Source organism: Leptinotarsa decemlineata, unplaced genomic scaffold (genome assembly GCF_025532065.1).
Source record: "Leptinotarsa decemlineata unplaced genomic scaffold, Ldec_3_MD MMD2_tig00002159_RagTag_RagTag, whole genome shotgun sequence".
NCBI lineage: Eukaryota > Metazoa > Arthropoda > Insecta > Coleoptera > Chrysomelidae > Leptinotarsa > Leptinotarsa decemlineata.
The window spans coordinates 2,106,796-2,120,301 of NW_027412574.1; the positions used below are offsets into that span (position 1 = coordinate 2,106,796).

Here is a 13,506-nt window from a genome sequence, read left to right on the forward strand (position 1 = left end):
CTCCTTGGTACGGTGTTGAAAGACGGGGAGAAAATGAATTTTTTCTAGATATCTCGAAAATTACAGAAAATTAAAACTTCCTATATTTGTCCAAGGTAATGACACATAATATCGTTATTTTATTACAAATAGATATTGACAATACAAAATCAATGGTGTACAAATGGGGTTTTTCATTTGTCAAATAGTGACCAATACCGAGGAAAATAGACTAATCCAATATGCTACACTAGAAACCCACCCCGGCTCCGCACGGGTGCAATTCTGATATTCAACATAAATTCATCCACTAGAAATTTAAGGGCATGGGGAAACAGTGACGAAAAGGTAACTTTATTTTATGAACGCGCCTTTTTCCGCCGCGGCTGGCGCCCAGTTGGAATATTTAAAAATCCTTCTTTATTGCACATCTACAACATAAAACGAACCTACATACAAAATTTCGGTCTCCGAAAATATATCAGTACGGATAAACAGTGATGAAAAGATAATTTTCATATGTAAACGCCCCCCTTTTATCCCCAGTGGGGGGCGCCCCAGTGGGGGGAGCCCCAGTTGGAATATTCAAAAACCCTTTATCATTGCATATCTGCAACATAACACGAACCTCCTTACAGAATTTGAGCCTCTGAAAATATATGGTACGAAGAAACAGCGATGAAGAGTGATTTTCATATTCAAACGCGTCCCTTTTACCCCCATGAGGGGCCCCAGTTAGGATATATGAAAATCCTTTCTTAGTGCGCATATAAGACCCAAATACCAAGTTTTGGCTTCCTAGTACTTACCATTACGAAGAAACAGAGATGAATGAGTGGTAGGCGAGTGACTTTCGCATTTATAAGAATAGAAGATATATAGGGAAAAGTAATTTATTCTTTTTCCTCAAACAATAATAATTCATACGGAACGACTCAATTCAATATATCCCTAATTGACTTCCAAATTACTCAATATTTTCCGAGATATCACAGATATCATAATGTCCATAAGAAACAACAAAACGATTTCTGCCCTATACTCTAAAATTAAAACTCTCCTTGTTAAATCTAATCGTTAAATGAATAAAATTTTGAATATAGAATTCACTTCCAATACGCGTTTCACTAAAATAGCTTTTTCAATTAGGCTGTACTATAGACTACTTACAATGCATTATACAGGGCTTTTCATGATGAGCGTTAATTAGCCGTTTCTGGCAAACTATTCAACGGATCAACCTGAAAATTCCACAGTATGCATAAGTCAATATGACCTACACGCCTAAAATATTTTAGACGAAGCGGCGTTGTCGCTTCTACTATAAAGTAGCGGCTTCTTTGATTTTTCAAATGGAACACCCCGTATATAATATCATATTATGATTCATTATCACTTTGTCAACAAATTCATATACTATTTCTCTATACCTATCTATTACCGTTTAGAAGATATAAAGTAATTTGGATATTTTTTTTACCAAACATGAACTTTTATAAATGCTGATAATCTTGAACTCTCTTGCACTAAAATGATCAAATTTGAAATGGAGTGGAGTGATATTATGAGGATCTTCACTCCGAGTCATATTTTTATTTGTCTCATACAGGGTCTTCAAAAACTGCAGATACTTTGATCTCATGAAAAAATGAGTGGAACTCAATTTTTTCAAATGGAACACCCTGTATATTTCAACATTTTTGAGCTCTACATCCAATTTTAGATTAACTTTGTTCAGATAATACTATTTCTATTTTGAACCGTTTTCGAGATAAACTGTTTCAAACGGAAATTGACATGGTTTTCTTGTTCATCACTTATTTTTGTAAAACAGATTTCGTTTGATGTTTCTCAATTAGTCACAGATAATACAATGAAAAGATAATTATTAAAATACTCCTCAACCATCGAATGAAACTTCTCTTCAAACGATAGTTTTATTAACGCTGAAACACCAACTGAAAATAATAAACCCATAAATTAATGAGTTAATTTAATCGTCAGTGTATTTCAGAATATGTTCAATCACATCTCCACCTCTACTTAAACAAACATGTAATCTCTTCAAAAGATTGTCGTGTAGCGCTTCTGATCTAGTCTGGAGTCAAACTATTGAAAGCAGTTGTAACTCTCGATTTCATATCTTCCATTGTTGTTATTGGAGTAGAGTAAACCATATTTTTAATGGAACCCCACACGAAATAATCTAATGGATTGCCATCTGGTGTTCTAGGAGGGTAACGAAAAGGTCCATTATTACCAATCCATCTGTCTTCGAAGATTTCGGTTAAAGCTTCGCTGACTGAATGAGAATTATGGGGTGGAGCACCATCCATTTGGTACCATACACGTTCTCTTCCTGGTCTATTATTTAAAATCATTTGAATTCCATTCCTCAGTAAATCTTCATATTTTGATGCATTCAAATTATCATCATAAAACTCGATATAAAAAATTGACTCATTCTTTATGGCACAAAATACATTGAATTGCCATCTTTCTTGAAAACCCCTTTGGCGGACAACATGGGGATTTTCTAGCGCCCAATAATGACTGTTGTGTCTATTGAAAACTCCATTTTTTGTGAACCTGGCCTCATCTGTCCATATGATATTGTCAAGGAAATGTTCATCCTCTTGAGTCTTGACAAGTAACCATTCAAAGAATTCCACTCTACGAGGTAAATCAGTCTCTTTCAAATGTTGGACACAGTAGAACTTATAGGGATGCCATTTATGCTTATTAAGAATTCGACAAATTGTCACGTAGGGTATACCTATCTCCCTTTCAGCCTCGTGCAGAGAAGCATTTGGAAGTGCATGAAAGTATCCCATCATTCCGTCCAAAAATCATTCTTACGAATGATTTTTGGACGGATGGTTCCATTCAACCTACAGTTTTTTAGTAGTCAATTTATCACATTATTATTCGGCTTCGGAAGTTGTGGATATCTTTCATGAAATACTCGGCATGTTCTACTTGCAATTCTATTGCACTCAGCATAAATTATTAATAAATTCAAGAAATCTTCATTACTGTAACATAATCTTGACATTATTCTATTATAATTGGTAGCTATCACAATCAGTCAAAACCACCAACGAAAGTCTGATGTTAAACAATTGGTTTATTTATTTTTCCAAAGCACACTATTGAAAAATATTAATGTGTACTGTTGTACGTTAGAGACCAATACCTCAATGTATACAAATTGTAACTTTTTCTAAGGTAGGTAAATACCAATTTCGAATTGACTGATCTGAGACAGTTGAAAAACTGGATCAAAAAGAAATATTACTAAGTATAAAAAAATGTTGAATATCTAAAATAAGTGATGAATTCAAAAAAACGAGCAAGAAAACCACGTCAGTTTCCGTTTGAAACAGTTTATCTCGAAAACGGTTCAAAATAGAAATAGTATTATCCGAACAAAGTTAATCTAAAATTGGATGTTGAACTATTCAGGGTGTTCCATTTGAAAAAATTGAGTTCCACTAATTTTCTCATGAGATCAAAGTATCTGCATTTTTTGAAGACCCTGTATGAGGCAAATGAAAATATGACTCGGAGTGAAGATCCTCATAGTATCACTCCACTCCATTTCAAATTTAATCATTTTAGTGCAAGAGAGTTCAAGATTATCAGCATTTATAAAAGTTCATGTTTGGTAAAAAAATATCGAAATTGATTTATATCTTCTAAACGGTAATAGATAGGTATAGGGAAATAGTATATGAATTTGTTGACAAAGTGATAATCAATCATAATATGATATATACGGGGTGTTCCATTTGAAAAATCAAAGAAACCGCTACTTTATAGTAGAAGCGAAAACGCCGCTTCGTCTGAAATATTTTAGGCGTGTAGGTCATATTGATTTATGCATACTGTGAAATTTTCAGGTTGATCCGTTAAACAGTTTGTCAGAAACGGCTAATTAACGCTCATCATGGAAAGCCCTGTATACAAATTATCAACCTTAATTAATAGAGATTACTAATTGGTCAACAGGTAGTTATAAGAACAGGTATACACCCGGTACAAAGCACGTAAAAATTATTGTTACTAATGATTCAACTAATTCTAGGGAATTTTTTCATAAAAATTAATTTAAGAGTGAGAGATTGACCTCTTGTCGGTCGTTTAATAGGAAATTTGGTTGTTAACGTTTACTAACTTCCAGGGGTTCCAGGAAGTTTAATTTATTTCCTTTAATTTTTTGTATTTAGTAGATTTTATGTCGAAGTCGTGGTTGTTTTCTAACGAATGGCATGCATTGGTTGAAATGGTTTTCTTGAATTCAAAATACATTTTTGAGTTCGGAGATTCTTGTTTCAATTATCTACCTGTTCTTCCAATGTAAACTTTTGGACACGAGCCATATTTCATCTTGTTGGCACCAAATTTATTGTCCTTGTCGATGTTGGATTTGTTGTTTTTCATATGTCTACTAAGGTGTTATCATTTTTGTATGCTATATTGATCTTCTGTTCAGTAAATAGTTTATTTATCTCTTCTGAGGCCTTGCCTGTATATGTGTATGTGTTTTGTATTGTTTATATTATCTTTGATCTGAGGGTATACTTCTTCATAATGGCTTGTCTGAATAGTTTTTTGCCAAGGTTCTGATGATTCATGTCCGGATTGAAGTTGTTATTTGCTTTCATATGTTTTATTACATTCAGTTCTTTATTTAAATTCTCTCTTAACATAGCAATACTAATGAGTCCGTCGATCATGCTGTGGTATGCTGTATGCATACCACAACAGACGAAATGCATATATTTCGTCTGTTGGAACACTTTTTAATACAGTTAATTGTATGATGTTCAATATAAAGGGTTTTACAAAAATCACGACACGTGTTTCGTTATACAATAGCTTTCTCAAGCGTAAAATAATAAGTTACTTCTAAATATTTTATACTCTAACAACATATTACCTACTTGTATGCCTACTTTCTAATGAATAAATATACCTGAAAGGGTCAGGTATAAATTCATTAACTATATAAATAAATTAAATTTCTGAAAGTACCGTAATTATATTTGATTTTTCTTATCTGGTAATAAACAGATTCAATAATGGAGAATTATTCAGTTCAATTTGATCGTTCATAATATATTGAGAGATATGAGACGGAATCGGCCGATACTTGATGAAAATCCATAACTTTTTTTGGAATACGTTAGATATTGAGAGTTTTCAAATTTGTTTATTTCCATACTCTCCAACAGGTTAAGTTTTAAACCTTTCTTCAGGAAATATAGGGGCTTGAATTCATGGTTGTACTCATGCCCCTTCTGTGATTAAATGAGTGGCATATGTGGAATTAATTTTTCCATTCTGGAAACTATTTCTGTGTTCCTTTATGCGGGCTTTGAACGTTCTTTCAGTTTGACCTATATAAAACATCGGACATGACCCACATGATAATTTATACACTCCCGATTTTTCTGAAACTGAACTTTTATCTTTGTTATTCCTAATGTGCATGCCTAAGTTATTCTTAGTTTTGAAAGCAATATTTACACCTTTGTTGTGCAGAAAATTTTAAATATTCGTATTTGTTTTATTATGTTTAGTTCTTTATTGAAATTCGCATCTGACATGGAAATATTTATCAATCTGTGGATCATACTGTTGAATGCTGCTACTTACTTTGTGCTGATACCGGTGGATGGACGAATTATGAATAATATCTGTGCTGAATTACGATAAATTGAAAAATCATGTTTGTTGTTAACTTTCGTTATTGTCAAGTCCAACAAAATTTTATAGAGTCGTCCTTTTCCATCTCCATAGTGAATGTGATAGAAGGGTGGAGAAAATTGATAAAATTCAAGAACTTGAAGTCAATTGTTCCCGTGAAAAATACCAGGATATTATCTACATATCTGTACCAATCAATACACCAAACTTCTCACCAGTGGATTATTGTGTATTTTTCTCTCCAATTCATCCATAAAAATTTCTGCCAGAATGGACTAAGTGGGTTTCCCATTATGAGACCTTCGCAGGACAAGTAAAGAATTTCATTGAATTGGAAGTAATTCTGTGACAAACAAACGGTAAGCAAGTCTATTATTTCTTGTTTCAATACAGGATTGACAGACCTTTCGTCCAATAGATTATCAACAAGAGTAATCGTTTCATTCGGAGGAATACTGGGAAACAGATTCTTTACATCGAATGAAATCAATTTGGCATTATCCGGGAGGGTAATATCTTGAATTTCATTGATCAAATGGTATAAATTCTTCAAACTGAATTTTGATTTGAAATTGGTGTGGTTTTGAATAATTGCGATGAGTTTTTCAGATATTTAAACTGAAGGAGCTGTGACAAAAAAACTACCGCTCTAATCGGGTAGTTATCTTTGTGTAATTTAATCAATGAATAAAGTTTAGGTAGTTGTGGGTTCATGACTAACGATCTGAATTTTTCTGTTTCATCCACGACACAATGAATATTTTTCAATGTTTCCTTGACTTATTTCTGATATAAATGGGTAGGGTCGTTACTGAATGTTTTTTAGGATATGCATACGAAATGAAGATCAAGATTCGCAGCGTTTTCTGTGGAGGGGAAGAGATACAGACGGACCTATCCTTACCAAATGAAATCCATGATTTTCGGAGCAATATGTTCTCCAAGCTCTGCGATCTACGTCCTTCGTGAAAATGCCAAAAAACATGGAAAGAAATATACAGAAGCAGTGAAAGCTATTGAAAAATATCATTACATGGATGATTTCTTAGACAGTTTTGAAAACGAAGCAGAAGCCATTTAAATTGTTCACGGAGTCATAAACATCCATAATCAAGGCAAATTCAGAATGATAAACTGGGTCAGCAAATTTTAGTCATATCCTGACAGATATAAGTGCTGAAATACTATCCAAAAGTATTACCGATACTGGAAAGTTACCCACGCCTGAAAGAACTTTAGGTTTAATATGAAATACAAAAGATGATCTTCTCAGTTTTCCTGATACATTTTTGAAAAAACATGAGAAAATAATTGTAACTGATAATCTTCCCACGAAAAGAGAACTATTGAAAGTGGTAATGTCAGTTTATGATCCACTTGGCCTGTTAGCAGCTTCCACTATACAAGCCAGAATTTTGATGCAGGAAGTATGGTCACATAAAATTGCATGGGATGATAAAATCACTCCTGATCTATTTGGAAAATGGAAATCTTGGCTATCTGCAGTGTATAAAATAAAAAATTTGAGAATTCCTCGATGGGGTGGATTCAGCAGTTCTATTGTTGAAATTTAACTACAGACTTTCACAGATGGCAGTGAAAAAGGATATGTTGCTGTGACATATTTTCGAATGAAAGACTCCAGTGATCAGATCAAAACGTCTTTGGTAATGGCTAGGTCAAGAGTCACTTCCTTGAAACTCATGACAGTACCTTGAATTGAACTTCAAGCGCAGCTCTTCTTGGATCAAGATTGGCTAAAACTATCGAAAATGCCCACAGCATAAAAATAGATATAAAATTCTTCTGGACTGATTCTTAAATAGTTTTGAGTTGGATCAAGTCGCATCCAAGGAAATATAAGACTTTTGTTGCCAACAGAATTGAGGAAATTTCTTAAAATACGAATCCTGATGAATGCCATCGGCTATCCACAAAGTTCAATGTAGCAGATGAAGCGACTAGGGGTCTCTGGAACATTGATAACTTTCAGAATTGGTTTGAAGGTCCTCAGTTCTTAACTTTAGAAGAGATTAAATGGACTCATGTTGAAGAAAAGATAGAAGATGGTACAGAAGTAGAAAAAAAGAAGAATTTTGTTTTTGTTATCAACAAGAGGTATGAAGAAATTATCAATTTTTCTAGATTTTCGAATTATTTACGACTTGTCAGATTGGTCGCTTGGGTGATAAGATTCTCATGAACAAGAAAATTGGTCTACCAACTCCTCAGATTTTTTCAAGTGAGCTAACGGTTGAAGAATTTGAAAAGGCTGAACTTGAAATTATTAGGCAATTACAAATGAGTGTTTCTTCGAAGATATTGAGATACTCAATCATATGAAGAATCCTAGATAACAAAGTCGTCTTCGAAATTAAGCGGACGATTGGATGAAGCACAACACCTAGATATCAATATGAGACGGCCAATTGTTCTGGATTCAAGAAACTGGATGACCATGTTATTGATAAGACATTATCATAAACTGAATCATCATCAGGGAAGAGAACAAATCATAAACCATTTAAGGGAAATATTTTGGATAATCAACGTTAGATCAGCATTATATGTAAGAAGAAAAACGCCAGGGTTGAAACTCAGTAGACTAATTCCAGATTTTAGGACAGTACAACAATGCAGACCATTCTTGATTACAGGCATGGATTATTTTGGCCCAATGACAGTAACAATTAGTAGAAGAAAGGAAAAGAGATACGGGATTATCTTCACATGTATGTCAATGAGGGCAATTCATCTAGAGCTGGCTTCTTCCCTAACTACAGATTCTGCCATCAGAAATATACTCTGATAATGGATGAAACCTCTGCGGAGCTGAAAAAGGAATGAAACAACCCATCAAAGAACTAGATTCAAACCGAATTCAACAGTTTTGCTGTATTCGTTATATAAAATGGTTCAAGAATCCTTCAGCAGCAAGTCATATGGGAGGAATATGGGAAAGAATGATTAAATCTGTTAAAAGTGCCTTGAAAGTGATTCTTACCCAACAGAGCCCAAAAGAAGAGATTTTGCATACTCTTATAGTTGAAATTGAGTATACAGTGAACAGCCATCCCTTAATGTATGTGTCTTCTGATCATCAAGATGCGGAAGCTTTGACACCCAATCACTTCCATATTGGAAAGTACAATGAAGCGAATCCACTAGGTATTTCAGTTGATACAAATTCACATCTTAGAAAACAATGGCGAGTGGCATAAAGATATGTGGACCTTTTCTGGAAACAGTGGATACGAGAATATGTACCCTCGCTGATAAAGAGAAGCAAGTGGCAGTTCAATAGCAGCGATGTTGCAGAAGGGGACATCGTCATTATTGCGGATGATAGTTTTTCCAGAAACTCATGGCCAAGAGGAAAAGTTACGCGAATTTCCCCCATCAATGCAATATCTGTATCAATTCCCAAAACTTCTAAAATTGTCGAATTTATGTTGGGTTTAATATTGTAATTGAGACCTTTTTCCAATAGACGAGTTTCATGTTCTGTGAAACTAGTGCTCGTAAGATTGAGAAATTTGTCAAAAAACTTATGTTACGAAAATAGTTCACTGTTTTTGGTCTTTTCCTTTTTCTTCGGAGGTCTGATCATAATTAAAACATCTAATTTCTTTATTTATGTATAATACCAATAACTTTATCACGAATATCCGAGTCCGGGATTTCACCAAATGAACTGTATTGATGACCTTTAATATGGATTTTCATTAAGTGTCGGCCAGTTTCTATTGTTGGAAAACAACCACGACTAAGACGTACTACATACAGAAAAAAAGGCAAAAATTGGACCTGCTGGAATCCCTGGAAATTAATAAACGTAAATAATTTAATTTTCTATTGAAAAAGACCCCTCTTGAATTTTTTTCATGAAAAATTTACTAGAAAAAGCCAAATTTCAAATGAAAAAAAAAAAACAACGACATTTGTAGTGGTTGAATTGGCTGAGAGATACAGCCAATTCAATACTCTCCGTATTTATATAACAGTTGTTTTCAGTATATCCCGACACATACTGCACCATAAATTGTTAGCAAGAGTTATTTATCTATATTGGTAAATATCACGACCAGAATATCATATGAATTCTATAATGTAATGAATTGATGGGTTTGATTCAATTTGAATAATGTTTTCTGCTTTCTTCAGTTTTGGCTGGACATATTCCTTAGCGGGTTCATTATATTTAATGCGTCATTATTGTATGGTCGGTCCCTACATTTGTTCAAACACCACCAAACCATTCCTAATCTTGGCCGAGTTATAGCTCTTTAAATTTTCATGACGGCCATCTTGTTTTCTGCCGTGACTGGCGCCAATTTATTTTTCGTATTCTTTTCAGCAAACCCATTTGATATCCACATCATGAGAATGGATAAAAAGTAGTAGATTCGATGTAGATGTTAGATTTGACACGAGCAAACTTCAGATTTATAAGCTTAAGTGTCCGAAGTGTAATAGTGTTGATGTGGGATAATGTGGTCGAAATTTCTTAAAACGGTTTGCTGAACATGGAAGGTCCTTCAGACTAGGTGAAAATGATTAGACGTTTTCAAACCATTCCTTGGAATGCAACCAAAATTTTCCAAATCCAAACGATACAGAAATTTTGCATAATGCAAGCAAAAGTTGGAAACTCAATTATTTAGAATCCATGAAAATTCATATGAATAAGCATTGCTAAATGATCAAATCGATCAAGTTTACTCACCAGTTTTCAAATTAGCGTATCCACATTGCCACAGGTGAACAAATTTCAGGTACTCAAATAAGTTAAGGAGCTCTAGTTAGACCAACAGTAGATATATAGGGGCTAACATTATCAATTATTTTCAGTTTATTGTAATTGTTTGAAAATGTCCTTATAGGACGAAACTGCAGTAACATTAGTTATCGATAAAAGTGGTAAACACACAGAAAGTTTTATTTCTCATTTTTCATGATGATCTCACTACTATATAGTAACGGCTACATTCATCAATGTATTTTTTTTTGTTGAAATTGTTGGAAGTGGTCTCAAAGAAGTAATGCGTTGAATTAGACAGGACAGCATTTCTTCGTAATTCATCACGTGATCTGTTTCTACCAGAACATATTCTGCAAATGAGGATTTTTTCGAATGTTTGAGGCTGCAGCTAACCCTGTGGTCTTGTATACTGGTATTGATGCTGTGTTTGGTAATTCCGATGTAAACCGATCCACAAGAACAAGGAATGAATAAACACTGGCGGATGTCAGAGGCACTCCCTTATTTTTGGCCGATCTGAGTGTTGGATAGGTAGTTGACTAGTTGGCTTGTAAATGATTTTAATGTTGTGACGTTTGAACAGTTTTTCGTATTCTAGTCTCTAGAGCACGTTTGATTTCTTGTGCTGTAAAATAATTGGCATGAAAAACCTAGGTCTAGATGATGGAAGTTCTCTTTCGAAAAAATCAGTAAAATATCAGTAAAATAATTGGCATGAAAAACCTAGGTCTAGATGACGGAAGTTCTCTTTCGAAAAAATCAGTAGGTTTGCGATAAATTGTGTGACATAGTTTTCCATCAGTATTTCTGTTGACCTGTACATTCTAAAAATAGTATCTTTCATTCTTTTTCCATTTCCATGGTGAACTGGATGCGCTGATGAATGGAGTTGATGTAGCGTAAGAACTGTTCCAATATTTGTTCCCCGTAGCTCCAAGCGAAGTGTTATCAAAATAGCGGAACAAACGGGTTGATTTTGATAAAGCGGTGCTGAGAGCTCTCTTCTCGAAAATTTACAACCACAGGGCTGAGAGGACTTCCCATAGCGACCCCATCCATTTGTTCAGAGAAACAGTTATTCCATTGGAAATATGTAGAGGTGAGAACATGGTCAAAAAGAGCTGTGATATTCCCTGAGAAAGTTAGTTTGATATTCTTCTTGTCTGGTACCACGTTGAAGAGAAAAACGACATCGAAAATAGCCAGAATATCATTCAGCTGCAGGACCAAAGTACTTGTTGGCGCTTATCTCAAGTTGGAATTGGAAAATATTCGTTAGGCTGGTTGGTTTCCTAATTATCTTGGATGGAGGTTCACGCTTGTACATCTTCTAGGTTGCAGGGTGGCTTGGCGTACTGAAGGATGTGCACAGATTCCCAGCAAAGCTAGTTCAGTGCGTTCAGAGTCTCGGCAACGAAGTATAAATATAGTGAACATAGCAAATTAGCTTTCTTAATTCGACTGAATTCCAGTATACTGTTGAGGCGTTGAACGGCGGTATACGGTCGTTTGTCCCGTGAGCGTTGTTAAAAATGTAGGGGTCGGTAAATTTGGTGTTTACGAACAAACATATGTACAGAGAGGTTACATGAATTTCAAAACAATTAGTCTCATTGTCTTATATTATAAAAAAAATACACTAGTGCTGAGTCCTTTCGCAATTCTTGTTCTACATTCAGCTACCATCTTTCTTGACATATTGAAAAACAGATATCCGTCATCCTCGTATAAGTGAAAAAATAATATTTTGCAGCGACGTTTATACTTTGAATTTGATGTTCAAACATTTACTCTCCCCCTCCTCATCGAACTGCTCTATATCGTCATTTTTCAGTTTCAACACGTATTATTTGTATATATTCCACACAAATATAAACAGTATGATTTTTTCATTTAAATGCCAATACAAAAAAAAATCTTGTCTATGTAAGTCAGTAAGTCATTGATTTCATTGATAATATTTATCTTCAAAATATTCTTAATGAGTAGGTGGCATATTCATCTCTCGTTTTATTTCTTCAACTGATGTTGAAACTATAAAATCAACAATAACCCTCACCGGTACATTATATTTCTAATCTCGGTTATAGTTTAACGTCAAAATAATTTACAGATTTATTTTTAAATGAATTATTGTTTATGTGATGTAATTATTAATTGCTACAAATTTGTTTCCAAATCATTCTTATGAAAGAAATTGGCATTATCGAGTTTAAAGTATAGTAACTCACATGAACATTAGAAAATAATAATGATAATAATAAAACGTCTTTATTCACCTGAAGTAAGAACATAACAGAATATACAAAAAATATTGAGGTGAATGGGCGGAGTGTCAGCAAAGCTGTTTTTAAACTCAACCTTCGAGAAAAAAAAAAAGAAGTTTGAAAAGAATGAAAGAAAATTACAGTACATACATAAATGATTATTATTCAGTCACCAAATCTTTTGTGTAAACGCATGAGCCACGGTTAGCATGAGTAAAGTGAACTACTCAAATAAATGCTCTTTGAGTTTTTTTTTTCAAGTTTTTCAACGTGTAGGATCTGAATTCACTGTGCAGGAAATTGTAGAGTTTAGCTGCGTTTTATGAGAAACTGCGAGTAAAAACAGAAGACCTGTGTTCAGGAATGACCAGCATCGACCTGTTTCTAGGGGAGAAGCTGTTGATATTTGAGAAATAATTCAATTTTTTCATTAAATAATGTGGCATTCCAGTCTTCAAGACTTTGTGGGTGTTTGTGAGGAGGTGCAGTGTCCTGAGTTGCAGCCAACCTGATTCCTTTATGACCGGTGATATGTGGTCGTATTTTCGAATGCCAAAAGGAAAACGAAGGCAACTGTTTTGGATTCGTTGAAAACGGAGGGAATCAGATAATTTTAGTTCAAGTTGTTTGGTGAGTAAGTCCCGATTTGGAAATACGTTTGAATCAAATGGCTAACGTGTTTTGTAAAGCGCAGTTCAGAATCAAACTACAGGCGTAAGTTCTTTGCTTCAGTTACAAAAGACAGAACGTCACCATTTATATGAATATCAAGATTATTGTTAGCAA

General features: G+C 34.2%; 1 protein-coding gene across 9 annotated transcripts in view; it reads right to left on the minus strand.

The window, feature by feature from the left end:
• The window catches only part of scrib (scribble planar cell polarity protein), a 313,705-nt gene that overhangs the window by 104,449 nt on the left and 195,750 nt on the right, over positions 1-13,506 (minus strand). The gene's annotated exons all lie outside the window — the stretch shown is intronic.